Source organism: Typopeltis vanoorti, chromosome 12, assembly GCF_054136105.1.
Source record: "Typopeltis vanoorti isolate ZY-2024b chromosome 12, IOZ_Tvanoo_1.0, whole genome shotgun sequence".
Classification (NCBI taxonomy): Eukaryota; Metazoa; Arthropoda; class Arachnida; order Uropygi; family Thelyphonidae; genus Typopeltis; species Typopeltis vanoorti.
In genome coordinates, this window is record NC_143560.1 from 31,935,590 (window position 1) to 31,950,736 (window position 15,147).

A 15,147-nucleotide genomic window follows, 5' to 3' on the forward strand; every position below is an offset into this window, starting at 1 on the left:
ATACCTCAAGAAGCTGGAAATTTTGTAAACTCTTGTAGTATTAATATAATACTACAAGAGTTTACAAAATTTTATGACCGATGTCTTTCTTACATTGAGCTTTGGGAAAACAGTTTTGGTGGAGCAGAATCTTTTACTTGGATAAACAACAATGAATTAACTTGGTCGGAAATTGAAGCTTCAGGTGAAAAAATTAATGAAACGCTTGCAAATAATGCAATAAACATGGATGAACTGTTTGATGAAGTGGTGATGGCAAAAGCTTTTTGGTCGGCAAACTATGACATTTTGAAAAATACAAGTTGCGAAGAAAAATGGATACAACTATTCAGTCTTTCAAAGAAAAGAACATTTCATTGCCCAATCTTGTCCAAATTATAGAATACATTTTCAGCCTGCCATCTTCACCTGTTGAAAGGATATTCTCAATAATGAATATGTCTAAAGAAAGAGGTAGAATGGCTTAATCAACAGTAAAAGCTGGATTGCGCTGCAAACGTAATAGTGAACTAAATTGTACTGAATTTTTCGACGCGATTAAAAATAGCAAAGAATTTTTAAAGAAAATTCACGCTAATGATAAATATTAATAACTTCCTGTTTTGAGCAAACCCTCAAAAATGTCCCGGTTTGATAAAAAAAAAATTGTGGTAAGTCTACATATGACACGTGTCACCTGTTCCGATTATGATATTTGAAAATATAATATCTCCTACCGTTGAATAAAAATTTTCGACTTCGTATACCGTTCACTGTGTTATTCTTTTTTTGCTTTATGTAGTTAAATTCATGTACGAATATTTTAATTCAAGTGAGGACGGATTTTGCATTTTTCGTTGGAATTACAGACAAAAGAACAACGCTACGTGGTCTATGTAGCGTTTTTTCTTTTGTCTGTAATTCCAAAGAGAATAATCTGATTACTGTTAGATGTACTTGATGAAAGAGATGTCCTTGACTATAGTCTGAATCAAATAATCAGGGGAAAAAAAACGTAAAAGTAAAAATGCTGTACCCGATGAAGATATTATAGAATATAGTGTAGAGTCTTAAAGGAGAAAAAAAATAATAATTTTTGCATCGACGTTGTCGCTGTCTCAGGTCTACTATTAGAAAAGAAGGCAAACACAAAATTGTATTTTTTGCCTTTGTTTCATTCCACATAACTGGGTTGAAACATATATTGCTAAAATAAAAGATCAAGAACGGAAAGAATAATCCTTTGTCTGAATTCAGCTGTAAATACTCCTAAAAATGCACTTCTTTGCTTTTAGGCTAAAAAACTGCATTCTTGTAAACAAACACGTCTTCCGTTCTAGTTCTACTTGGGGAAAAATACCGAAATGTCAGTTTAATGGTGAACTGTTCCTTACGTTCGCAAGCAAACCCTAAACATCTCGAACATTTTTATACCTTTTACAACTTGATCTGTCGCGATGTTACTGTTTGTGTCCTGTCAAGTAGAAGGAAGTAGGCGTCCCTAGAGAAAAAAAAAAAAGAAAGAAAGACAGAACGTGGAATAAATGAATTTTGATTTGATGCATACGAATATGCATGGTATCTCTGGGCATATCAAATCTTGTTGCCCAATAGCTTGTTTTATTTGATCTATAACTTCGTGTTGATATTCAGCTGCTGAAGATGTCAAACTGCTACCTTATATAACTGGTTAGGGTAATTTTTTTTTATCGATTAAGTTCTATGTGATAGCATTTTAACATCGGCATTTTCTGCTATAAGTCTCTAAAATAAGTACATTGAATTTCAGCATCCTGAGTGAAGATATGATAGGCTTAGCAAAGCACTACGCAACAATTGACTTAAAACAATATGAATATCCAGATACCGCAAAACACTGTTCACCATCATTTGTTTTTTAGCACGAGATTTTTTCCCCTTTATTTTCATGCAATAATTTTTTTTTTATAGTTCAACAGCATATTTTCGCTGCATTCCTTATAATGGCTTGGCTTGTAATGGAATAAAAATAATTATTAGTGGCATGTTGTTTTCATTAGTATTAACTTTTAAATTCAATGGAATTCTGTTTTCCTATCTCCCACTACCCCATTTTGCAGTAATGTCCAGTGATATTTGCTTCATATTTCGGAAACTGAGTAATTAAAAGTTCTATTCCGTTTTTAAAAAATGTGTTTTTGAAAGATGAACTTTTTTTCTAATATGAAAAAAAAAAGGTGATATCTAATCCAGTTGAAATTTTCTAATCCCTAGAAAATTATCGGCGCACGAATTTCAATCATTTCAATTTTTTTTTTCTGAGTTTAGAGAACTATTTTTTAAACTCAAAACTAGGAAACTTCAGACCAGAGGTCATTAAATCATAATAGCGTCGGTTTGTACCGTTATTTAAAAAAGCAAATAACCTCTGGCTTGGTATCGATTTACTTAAAATCTTGCGCATCATAACGGATGTTTCAAATGGAAGATGCTGTACTCCCGTCTCCAAGACAGCAAACACTTGATAGGTTTCAACACACGCTTTCTCCTACGGTCTTTAATTTTCTCTTTACACCTTCACCACTAAGTTGGACTTCTACTATCACATCTTTAACAGTGTTGGCAGTAAATCAAGCGAGAAAAAGGAGGAAATCTTACACGTTGAGAAAATATTTATGCGTGGGCAATCAATCGTTATATATAAAGAAGCAATTACCAGGCCGTGTTGAGTAATTGATTTGGGACAAAGAGGAGAAACTGCATTCGAAGGAGCCTACCATAACTGGTAGCACACTGAAGGTTTGGATGTTCCTCACGAGAAACACAATTTCTATCAATTTCTATCAATAAACAAGAATCGTTCATACGAAACTCTTATCCAGTAAAAAAAAAATATCCTAAATTAAAATTTATTTTTTTATTAAGCAAGATAACTTATTTTATAGTTTTTTTTAAATAATAATACAAATATAAAGTACTTTAATATAAAAATATCAGGATTGATCATATATATCATTCCATTTATATAACGTCATAAAATATGTTATGGTTGGTCAACTAAACATCATTCTAAATGGTTTTGGGTGTTGTTTGATATGTTCAGTTCATTACATTAAATTTAGAGCATTACTTATTATTATTTATTTTATTATTTTTTTCACAAGCGCTTGTGTTCGGTTTATTGCTGACAGCGACGTCTTAATTCTTTCATTGCCAACGTCTTCATACGTGAAGCCCTTGCTATCATTATTCGTTATTGTCTGTTGAGACTTGGGATGTAATAAATAATGAAGACGAAGTCTACTTTGGAAACAAACTGTCGTTAGTTTACTGCATGTGCAGCTGATTGGATTAGTGCCAAGGAGATTAACCCCATGAAGTCAGAATCTTTTTTTTTTAATCTGTCTGCAGATTGAATGTGTTTTTGACTGCTATTTTGGTACGTTATTACATGCTAGGATCTCTCTCTCTCTCTCTCTCTCTCTCTCTCTCTCTCCATCTATCTGTTTTCAAGAATATAATGTCGCTACTCTCGACAAACAAAATATCTGTTGTTATTGCTTAAGAGTTTGTTTATAATGGACAACATTTCTTTATCATACAAAGTATATGACTTTTTTATTTTACACCATTAAAATATCTCCAGACTCGTTTAATGATTGATCTTTATTATGAGAAGTTCACCATAGAAGAAAACTCTTATCATCCTGAATCATAATTAGTGCAATCAAACCTGCTTGTAGCAATTGTAGCAGGTTAGAAGTAGATTGGTTATAGGTTGTCGTATATGCTTTCTAGCTTTGCGAGGGGATTTGAATACACTAACTGAATGGGTAAATGAGTGAGGATATCAATTCAATGTTGCAAAGTGTAAGGGTTTGAAATTTGGGAAGCAGAGATGGGATGTAGGGTACACAATCGGTGGAAATATTTCGGAAGTGGTAGAGTAGATGAGAGATTTGGGAGGATTGTAGACAAGGACCTAAAATTTCGCGGACATGTTACTAAAATGGTGAGGACAACACAGAGGATAATGGGAATAGCGAAGGGCACACTTGTAGAAGTAAGGATGTTATGGTTCCTTTGTACAAGGCTTTGATCAGGCCACATATGGATTACTGTGCACAGATTTGGTCACCTGGTTTTCAAAAAGATGAAATTGCGTTGGAAAAAGTTCAGAGAAAATTGACTAAGGTGGTTTCTGGTCTCTGGAATGTTAAGTATGAAAACAAATTGATAAAATGCAATTTGCTGAAATTGGTGGATAGAAGGAGGAGGAGGATATGATCAAGACATATAAGCTGTTAATAGGTTATTACCAGATTAATGTCAGGGAGGTTTTGTACAGAATGGATGAAGATGGGAAGAGAACAAGCGTTCATTCCTGGAAGTTGTATAAGGAGGGTGTGAGCAAGGGAGTGAGGAGTAGGTTTTTTTTGAATGGAGAGTGGTGAGTGAATGGAATGCATTGCCCGAGAGTGCGATGAGCACAGAAACAGTGAATATATTTAAGAAGGGGTATGATAAACTGTGTGTATAACAGTGGACCTCCTACGATCAGTCTTTGACTCATGGAAGTTTTTTATAATAATAATAATAATACAGAGCATGCGCATTTCCCATAGGGAAGAGTTCTTTATAACCTTGAGGGTATTCCACTCAGAACGTTGTCAACCAAGCGTATGTATAATTTTCTTTATCTAACAATCAACTGAGAATTTCAAATTCATGGAATCTGACCTTGTTCGTAGATATGCCCTATTTTTAAAAGTTTGAATGCCAAGGACTCTAGGGAATCATGGTAAAGTGTGCAAACAGTCTATTGTGAAGAATCTCTTTTAAACAAGAATTTATATGTTTCTCATTATTTTGAATTCTCAGTTTAATTCTTTTCTTTTTTTAAAAACATTTTAATTCTATCTAATCATATTGTTATATATTAAAGATAGAATTAAGATGTTTTTAAAAGAAATAAAAGCACCGATAGACGGAGAGAGAGAGAGAGAGAGAGAGAGAGGATAGATGATTATATGAATTTTTTATATAAATCCCATCCAACTAACTCTCACCCTTCCAAGACGGATTGAGGCCACTGATTACGAGTTTTAGGCAATTTAATGAAGCATTTTCGTAAGAGATCCCTCTATAATTTTTGTATAATTATAATTGTTGTATCTTAATTATCTTAACAGAGGGAATAAAGCAACAGGAGAAAAACACTGATTGATCTGGAAGTCATCGGATGATTAAAACTAGGAATTTTCTTTCGTCTTTCTTGTCTGTTGTTAGCATTAAAAAATTGTCTTGTTCCAAAAAGGAATCTTACGAAATTTCTTGAGGATGTTTCGCTGATCATTTTTTTTTTTTGGAATTAAGTATAATTTTGCTGTTTATTCTGGATCTCAAATACCGGTAAAATGGAGTCTTTAAGTTAATTTAATTATCGAGCTAAATGTGGTAACAAAAAAGTATTTATTTAAATTCTTCTCAACTTTAATATTTCATGTCGTTTTCGGTAACCAGGATGCATGTGCAGCCAGTAGATATTGAATCAGCATTCTCCCAGTAGCATCAGCATTCTCAAAGAAAACAAACTCGAAATATAACTCCAGACAACGATAATAAAGTAGGTCGCGCGAAGGAGAAGTCAGAAAAAAAACACATCTCACTGGGGTACATAAATTACAGAGAAAGGAAAGAAAAATGAAGTTGAGATATTGCCAACGTTAAGATAGAAAAAAAAAATCTAAAAAGACATGGTTAGTCACTTGGATTCCTGGAAGAAATTTGGAAACGTTGATGTTTCGAGTACATTAAAGAACTATCAGAACGGAGAAATTAATTAAAAAAATACATTTCACTGAATTACAACTCGTTGACGAAATACTGAAGAGCTGTTAAGAACGAACGAAACGGAAATTGGAACATTTGAAGAGGGTGGAATGACTTTGTTTCTCTTGAGAGGTGCTCTGCGCTAACAAAGATTTCTGAATTCAAACTTAATAATACTTTAAGTTCACTCAATGAAATGATATATGACGCGCACAAGCAACTTCCGCCCTTACACGTATCCTAAGGAAAATACTTGAACGAATGCTGAGTGGGCAGTTCAATCTCCACTGGTACCAATCAGAGATAGCTGGCCCAAGGCTATCACTAATTAAGCGGCACGCAGTGAAGAGTGACGGCTCAACAAGTGCCGCCATCTCGTGGTCCCTAACTCTAACACAATATATTTAATGTCTGAAATAATGTGGGTTCTACGGTCGATTTTCTTGAGTTTACGGAACGAAAAACCCGCTTGCCCGTGCCAGAGATCGACTAACTCGGGAACCGGTCGAAAAAAGGCTTAGAAAAATTCTCTCTAATCGCCGACTAGACTCGAAATCGAAATCGTTTAAAGTTATGATTTACTGGGGTTCAGAATCCGAAATGATGGTAAATGTGAAGATGAAATTAAAAGAAGGATAGTCTTAGGGAAAAAGCGGCGTTATACCTGACAAAAATTATGAAATATAGAGATGTAAGGTCACGAAAGTTAGAATCGTCAAAGCAATGTTATTTCCAGTAGTGATGTGAAATCTGGATTATTAAGAAGAAAGATAGGAAGCAAATTGATTCATTTGAATTATGGGTATGGAGGAGACTATTAAGAATCCCATGGACTGCAAGATTAAGAAGGTTTTAGAGAATATAAAGTCAGAATACTCCTTGGAGGAGATGATCGGAAAACAGAAGTTGATGTACTTTGGACATATGCGGGCTGATGAATCATTGGAAAAGGCAGTTAGGTTAGGGAAGACTGGGGGATTGAAGAAAAGAGGAAGACCACAAAAGAGTTGGATAGACAGCATAAAAGAACTTACCAACTTGATCTTACAATTACGGAAAGGAAAAGAATCCGAGTGGGATGGAAAGCCTTTCTTCACAGGATCACCAAGAGTCGAAAACGATGGATGACACATAACAACACATTTCTGTATTTTATTTTTCTACATTACATTCTATATTTTTATTGTACATTCGATTATTATTGTATGTTCTTTTTATTCTACAGTTATATTCTTATTATTCCAGTATTATTCATAATTCTATTAATGCATTGATGTTGAACTGAAATGTCCCCGGCGACCAATTCTGACGGCAATTCGACATTTACTCTTCGGTTGGAGTAACCTGGGTTCCCGTCCCATCTTTGAAGAGAGGAATATTTCTGAAGGATTTTTAACAGAAGGCGAATTAACACGTGGTCGCATCGAGGATAATGAGATTTTATTCCTCCAAGAAACTGGGATTTTTTTTCACTCGCAAAACATGCAAATCAGCCATAAAAATATATGTTCTAGGCGTCCTAACCTACTAGACTTTTTTTTCAGAAAAAATTAAATTTTATTAGACAAATTATGCAGATCACGTTAGGGTTGTTCTAACCGCCCTAACGTAATAAAAGCACATTTCAACTAACGTTAGTTGAAGTTTATTTCTGACTTCTGGGAGTTTGTTTGCATTTCTTGAAGTGTTTCTTTAAAGTGAGTTTTTCTTAGTCATGAGCGTATCAATTACATGATTCTGACAGATAATATTTAGCAGTGGGTGTCCACGGAGAAATTTTTCTAGACAGTGCCATCAAAATTTGCTTAAATGAATCAAAGCTGTATTCTAAAGCAAAAATGAAGGGTCCCCAACAATAAACAAAACGTGCACAGTTGTCTGGCATTCTCCTGTCTCCTTTGATAGATGAAACCGTCTTACAAGACTATTACCAGGCTTCTCTTTTAGTTAATAATGCTCGGAGAACAGGGAAGAGTTTAAAGAGGTCAAATAAATCTTTATGGTAAAAAAAAATATATGAATATTCTCCGAAGCATACAAAAGCTGTTTACTTTTCTAAGTCTTTGTAAAGCAAGGCATAATTTGATAGGTTCGCCTTTCTTACATTCCTAGTTAAAAATGCAAATAAAATAAGAAATAACTACGAATAAACGCTCGATTAATACACGTGCCATAGGATCAGATATTCCGATCAATATCAGCAAGACTATAAACATCCACAGTTCTTGAGAACACGAACTATATCATTGGACAGTGCTGATTACGTCAGAGGTGACGAAATCAGTTATACTAATCATTTCATAGTACAGTGCTACTAATTGCAACTCATTCAATGTCTTGATATCAAAAATTTTCTAATGATTTCCTAAAAATAGAAGACGGGAAGAATGAATTTATTAGAGAGAGAGAAAGATCGGTGTTTTATGCTATCTGTGGAGATTTTTATTGATATTTTAATTCGCTCTTTTGAGCGAATTAAAATTTATGATTTGTCGTGATTTTCATGACTTTCGGCCCACTTTTGGTTGTTTGATAATCTATCGAAAAGTGATAAGTATCACTAAAAACTGGAACTTTTACCGTTGGGAATGAAGTTAGTTTTTATTGAAGGCAGATCTTTCTCTGAAATAATTGACTTCTGCGCCTGTTTTGACCAATGAAAATACCAGATTTTCTGCATGTAAAAACACTGCCAACAACCGGATACCTCACTTTCAGCTGAAAAGTCATTATAAAGAATCTTCTTCGTATCTTAGGTTGGATTCAGCCGAGATCTTTCCAACCAAACAGCATCGCCGTGTCTTTCAAGTAGTGTAATACTTAGACAACTCAACCCATAGATGAAGCAACTTAACTGAATCCGTATGTACTTATAAACTTATTTTTTGTGGCTATTTCTTACTATTGAATACAGACATCTATTGCAGAATGAACAATTTGGTTATAACCAATCTTTGTGGTATAAATAATCTAAATAAATCAACATCATCCTTCAAAGATGAATTCTAAACAGTAAGCTTTCCTAATTGTAAGCAGTTAAGAACTCAGACTGCTATGTATGCAGTATGCATATATAAAATGAAGAATACACCAGTGGCAGCTCGTGGCTTGAAATCGTGGGGGTGCCAAATTTCGAAATATAATACACACTTTAAGTACAGTTTAAGTAGTGTTTGGATAAAATATCAAAATTATGGTAAAATAAAAAATAAATAAATAAACATGAAAAAATATTGTTTATTATCGATAAAATTATACTCTTTAGTATAATTCAAAATTACTTAAAAATAAAATGCATTATCATAACCCCAATAATGTTCTTAAATAAAAACTGTACCAAATGTTAGGTCTTTAATTGTAATGTCCAAATATTTAAAGAGACGGAGTAAACACAATAAGCACTACCACTCTACTACTGGCGCAAACTGCATATAAACAACAGTGGAACTGCGCGACGGACAGTGCCGCATTACGCTTAATAACTCGCATCTCACTATGACGTGCATATGCTTGCGCGCGTTGCAATATGACACTGTGATAAACACAGTACTGCTAGCGCCCTCCTAAGTGCTACAAGATGGATTTTTATTATTTTTTATACAAAATAAGAGAAATGTATAGGATTGTTGATGATAAAAATAAATATTACAAGCAAATATAAATCAATTAATAAATATATTTATATAGCGAGAAAAACTGAAGGTTCTGCAATTCCACAGTGCCTATGCACGTGTCGCCCCTGGAACACACGAGAAATGGTACCAGAGAATCCTAAGAAGCAATTTTCTGAAAGCTTCATGATGATTGAGTGGAAACGTTTTTCAATGTTTTCATTCAATCATGAAGAATATGAAAGACAGTAAGAATATTCTTCGCGTTTGTCATTTAAGTTAAAGAGAGAAACAACGTGAAGAATGGCACCCAACCGCCCATTTACCAAGAGAATTGAAAGCGTACGAATCTGACATCCATATCCACTTAGCCTATTCTTCTTCTGTTAAATGCTGAGAGAGAGAAAAAACAGAGTTCATATCCAAATAACTGGAATATTTAAGGATCAGATCGGACTTTTAACTTTAAATCAATATTTAAAGAAAGCCTGACGTATGACGTATAACCATTTTAAAGTTGTTCATTAATCTATTTCCTTAAATTAGGGAAAAGAAACGAAATATTTACCTACGTAAAGATTTTCACTTATTTCACACTTTCAACTTTTTATAGAATCCATCAGAGTGCTAGAATAGGTCAAAGAACGACCGTGAGCTTTAGTTCGAAAGAGCTGGGTTATCGAGAAGAGAAAACTAACGGAGGTTAGTTTTCTCTTCTCGATAAACAGATCGACCAGCCGAAAGAATGCATTCATTTATCAGACAAAATTACAACACCCTTATAGCTTTAGTTGCTTCGTTTTTCCCTATATCCTTTAGTTGCTTTGGTTTTCCAGTGCTTGCATTTAGCTGATGAGCTAAATGCAAGCACTGGAAGTCTGTCTCTTTGTGTCTTTGAAACCACCTTTTTTATAATTTATAAAACGTGCCTGGGATTATGCATTCGACAACCATATGGAATAAAAGTTAAATATTAAGTAAAATATTCCAATTCCATCTTCTCATGACTTATTTTCTTGTAGCCATAATACTGTAGCTGCATTTGATAGCAAAATTCAATAAAAGTGAAATATTTTGCTATATTTCATCGGTAGATTCAATAAACGTTTCATACGATGCTTTGTGGGATAGCTTAAATAAAAAGCGAGTTATTAATGTATATTTTTCGTAACTTTTACATGTATTTTCTGTGCATATCGTTCTCATGTGATTTATGAGAACAGCCTGAACATCTTTATAATTTACAGTTTAAAAAAAAAAGACTTAACTACTACATTCTTCTAGTATTCTTCCTTCAGACTTTAAGTTGAGAAGAAAAAACGTGCTTTGCATATCTTAAGGTTTTATTATGATTCGGATGTTACAAGGTTTAAATAACTATTAGACACGTGCCTTTGCGAATTACCCTTCTAATGTGAAGCTATAGTTTGGTTTAACATTTTAATAAATGCATTGTATCCCAATCTTAAAAAAAAAAAAAATTAGGCTGATTTCCCTCAATGATTTGTAAATATGCAATCCAACCAACGTAATGTTGCTAAGTAAGTTTTCCGATAAAATATTTTAATATAATTGCAATATCAAAATAAATATTATTCAAATCACTAAATACTATAGTTTAGTTCATATTAATATACCTTTACTGAAAGATGATCTATGTGTTTGTTTAGCTATCCTAGAAGACTAAATAAAGATTAAAAGAAAAAAGGCATAAGCAAATAAATTATAATGCAAACATGGCAACACGTGTGGGTTTGTTGTTTTTGCTTCCACAAGTCCATAATCATAACCAATACGAATCTATCATTGACCTTAAAAAGAACTGGTGACTGTAACTGGAATTCCTTTTTCTGTTTTTTATCCACTTCTTGAAACTTAAGACCAAACAACATCTACGAAGAAATATGATGACTTGTCACGAAGATATTTGTCAATAAAATATTCCAAGCATGTCTTACACATCGTAATGTGCAAATTACCTGCGAGAAAAGAAGAATTACTTCATACATTTCCTTGTAAGATCTATAAACACACGCAAAAATAATAATAATGTTTATACACAGACGACAATAAATAAACTTTGAAAATTGAAATGTTTTCAGAATCCTTAATAGCTATAATCAGTAGAAGCCATTTACCATCGTGCTGAAATAAATAAACAATAAATGTATTTTATCATTAGATTTTTATGACCATTATAAACTGAGTTTTTCCATTTATGCTTTATTATTTTATTCATCGTTTAAGGTACGTATAACCACTGTGGATATAGTGTTTGCTTCCATAGCATTAGACCAACGAACAAAGACAGTTTAAAAGTTGGATTATAGTGGTCGACTTCCTTTCCTTCAAAGCTTTTTCCTCAAGGGTTTTGCCTCCAGGAAACCGTTTTTTTTATTCCCTCACTTCAATATATAAAGTATATTAAATATTAAATAAGTGCCAGAGGTTAGTATAGAGTTACAAGATGAAAGCGTTTGATGTGGAAATACTAATGGTGGTGGTCGACGGTAGATGGCGTCGGTGTAGTTGGTGGATTGTGAGTGGTGGAAGCAGAGTTGTAGAGCAGATGCCCTCCCTCGATGAGTCTTTGGACTCCTTGGAGGTGACTAATAATAATAATTAATTATCAAAATGAGGTTCCTATTTTTTTAATTGATTAGAGTACATTTTTGAAGTATATTTAATATCATTGCATTTGTTGCCTTGTTCTGCAGTAAGCCATGAAACGAAAACCAATTGAAATTGTTTGGCAAATGCATGCATTCATATGGTAACAGAAAAAAATAAATAAAAACTTAATGTTATGGTATACCTGACGTTTTTGGTGCTGTGTTATGCTGCTCTAGGAGAGGAGCACACTGCTACTTTCTGTCCATTGATTAAAATGAAAGAAAAATAAGGGAGGAAACTCCAGTCCAATAATACATAATATGGTTGGTCCATTTTTAAGTTATTTTATCCTGTCACCATTTATTGCAGCTTCTGAAAAGCAAAAAATAACACAGCTTATTCCGTGATTCCCTTAACCTAATTTCACATTAATTAATGACAAACAACATAAAAGGGGATTTGTTCTTCCTTCGTTCTCTTATCCTTTCTTTATTAATTCGAATACATGTATGCTCAGTCAGTATTGTTGATTTTGACTTTTATCTCCTCGTGTAAGCTAACTTAATTAAATACAAAGCAAATCCATCTACTCAACACCTACATCCGCACGCACTCCCTTCTTTCTCACAAACTTTTATTGCTAATGATTCGTTATTTATCTCAACTATAATTTATTTCTTGCGTTGTTTATCTCTCTAGTACAAACAATAATTCAGATAGCTCGAATCTGATAAGCTTGCTGAATTAATTAATAATCAACTCCATGAGATAGTTGTTTGCATATGTTGTTTGCATATGTCAGGTACTGTTATAACAGTAGGAGATACGGCCCTCTGACTGCAAGAAAATGGAGACCACTATGGATATAAAGGTTAATGGTGGTCAGAAGGCATTTCTATCACCTATGGAGAAGGACGATTGCATCAGAGAAAGATAACAGCATCTCACAGAAATGAGAATGATTGACGTCATTTGAAGAAACGTCGGTACCTACTACTGTACAGCAATTAAGTATTACATTAAGTTCAGTATAAAAATGTTCAGGAAGAGGCGAATGTCCACAGGTAACTTGAAACATTGATTGACAGGAGCTAGAAGGCTATTCTCTTACTTGGATCAAACATCCTGGTCTTCCTTTATCACAGAATATCTGAATGTTCACTAGACACATATAAATAGATAGATAAGGAAACCTTTTCTGTTAAAAATTAATCCCTTTCTTTAAAAACTCAGATAAGATCAGAGACTCGACATCATGTTGATGATGCATCTTATCAATAGTTCTTTCCTTTGAGTTTTCATGGGAGTATTTCTTGGCTGCGTATTAAAGCATCATGATCGAAGGTATATTTGCCATTAAGTCTTGTGTGGTTACAGAAACGCTTTGCTAATATCTTGTTGACCCAACATACGATGATACTAAGACATACCCGTTCATTACAATTGCGCTAAAATAACTTCCCAATCTCCATGGTTACCATTCAGGATAATTAAAAGTCACATGTATGTCACACGAAGGTGAAGTCAGGGCAAATTCCTCAGCGCACTATGGTTATTAACAGTGAGTACTGTTGTTCACTGATATGTTTTGCTCAGTTTATATTAGTCATCGTTTGTCATACGTTAGGGTCAAAATATTTTAAATAATTTTACACAAACATTTTTGTTGTGTTTTTGGTGTCAGCTTTCATGTCTTGATCGTTATTACAATATGGCCCTACCATTGCTATTGAAGATCTTTATATAAATTTTCACAGGTCTTTTATCAATTCTATTCAACAGGATAAAGATTTCTTTCACTATCCTTCTTAAACCACGCTACCACCCAAGTGTCCAGGTTACCATGGATGCGAAGTGCATATGAAAATAGTATTACCATTGATATTACATTGAAATGTATGATGGATACGAAGCGTATAAGGATGCGTATTTGATCCATAATGGCCGATAAGGTGGTTAAAATATATTTAAAATCTCCATCTTTCTTGGTAATTTTCGAGAAGCGAATCGTACATTAAGGTAAATGTAAGACGACTTAATAAAGCTAATATGACGCAAAGATATCTTCTTCTTTGAATAATAAGCAACTGTACATTTTAAATTAATTCTTTCTTTCTCAACGGATTTGCAGCTACCTATTCTACTCTACACTATAAATAGAATATTTAAGCTGTAGGAATAATCGTGGACTGTTTTCTCCAAGGAACAGAAACTTAAATGATAAGAATGAACCAAACAAAGTTATTTGCCGCTTTAGATTGAGTGCTCCGTAATGTCTAACGAATAAAATATACCCCCTCCCCCTTCATAACATGGAAGAGCTTTGCGGATATTCTTAATAAATATAACTTTGCCAGAAGGAAAATTAAAAGAGTTTAATAATCAAATTAAGAAGAACAATATTAAATATACAAATATTATTATATTTTATATAAATAATTTATAAACGTTATTTCAAAGAAACTAGGAATTATTAATATTCAAGAATGTGTAAACAGAACTTCTCTTAGTTAGAGATGGTCGTTTTACCTGAGAAAAATAAAAACTTAAAAAAAAATGAAAAACTTGTTTCATGAAAAAAATAAAATGAAAATAATGAAAAATGAAAAAAAAATGAAAAATGAAAAAAATAAATAAAAAGTAAAAATTTGAAAGGAGTATAGTAGAAAACAAAGTACGTAGTAATGTCTACATGTAGGTGGGTTGATACATTTGAGACTGCTTTATTAGATCAGATAAGACTTAGACAAGAGAACAATTTGGAAGAGTGAGTCTACAGAAAAATGCATTATTTATATGCCCTTGTTTTCAGAGGACATTCTATGAAATAATAATAATTACACTAGAAAACAATGTAATTATTTATTCATTATCTTGTCTAAGTAGCTTCATTTTACGGGAACTAAGTACAAAAACAGACCGACCAGTTGAATACGTGGATGACAATGCTCGAATAAAGAATAACAAGTCCATTTTATTTTCTTTAATTTTAATTATATTCGAACACACTTTTTTCCTTAATTTGACTCAATTTAGCCTTTAAAATTTCGGGTAGAATGGTAAGAAAAAAGAATGGCAAGTGTACCATTCTTTTTTTTTCTTGAGGTGTGGAGATGTAATTACAATTGCCTTC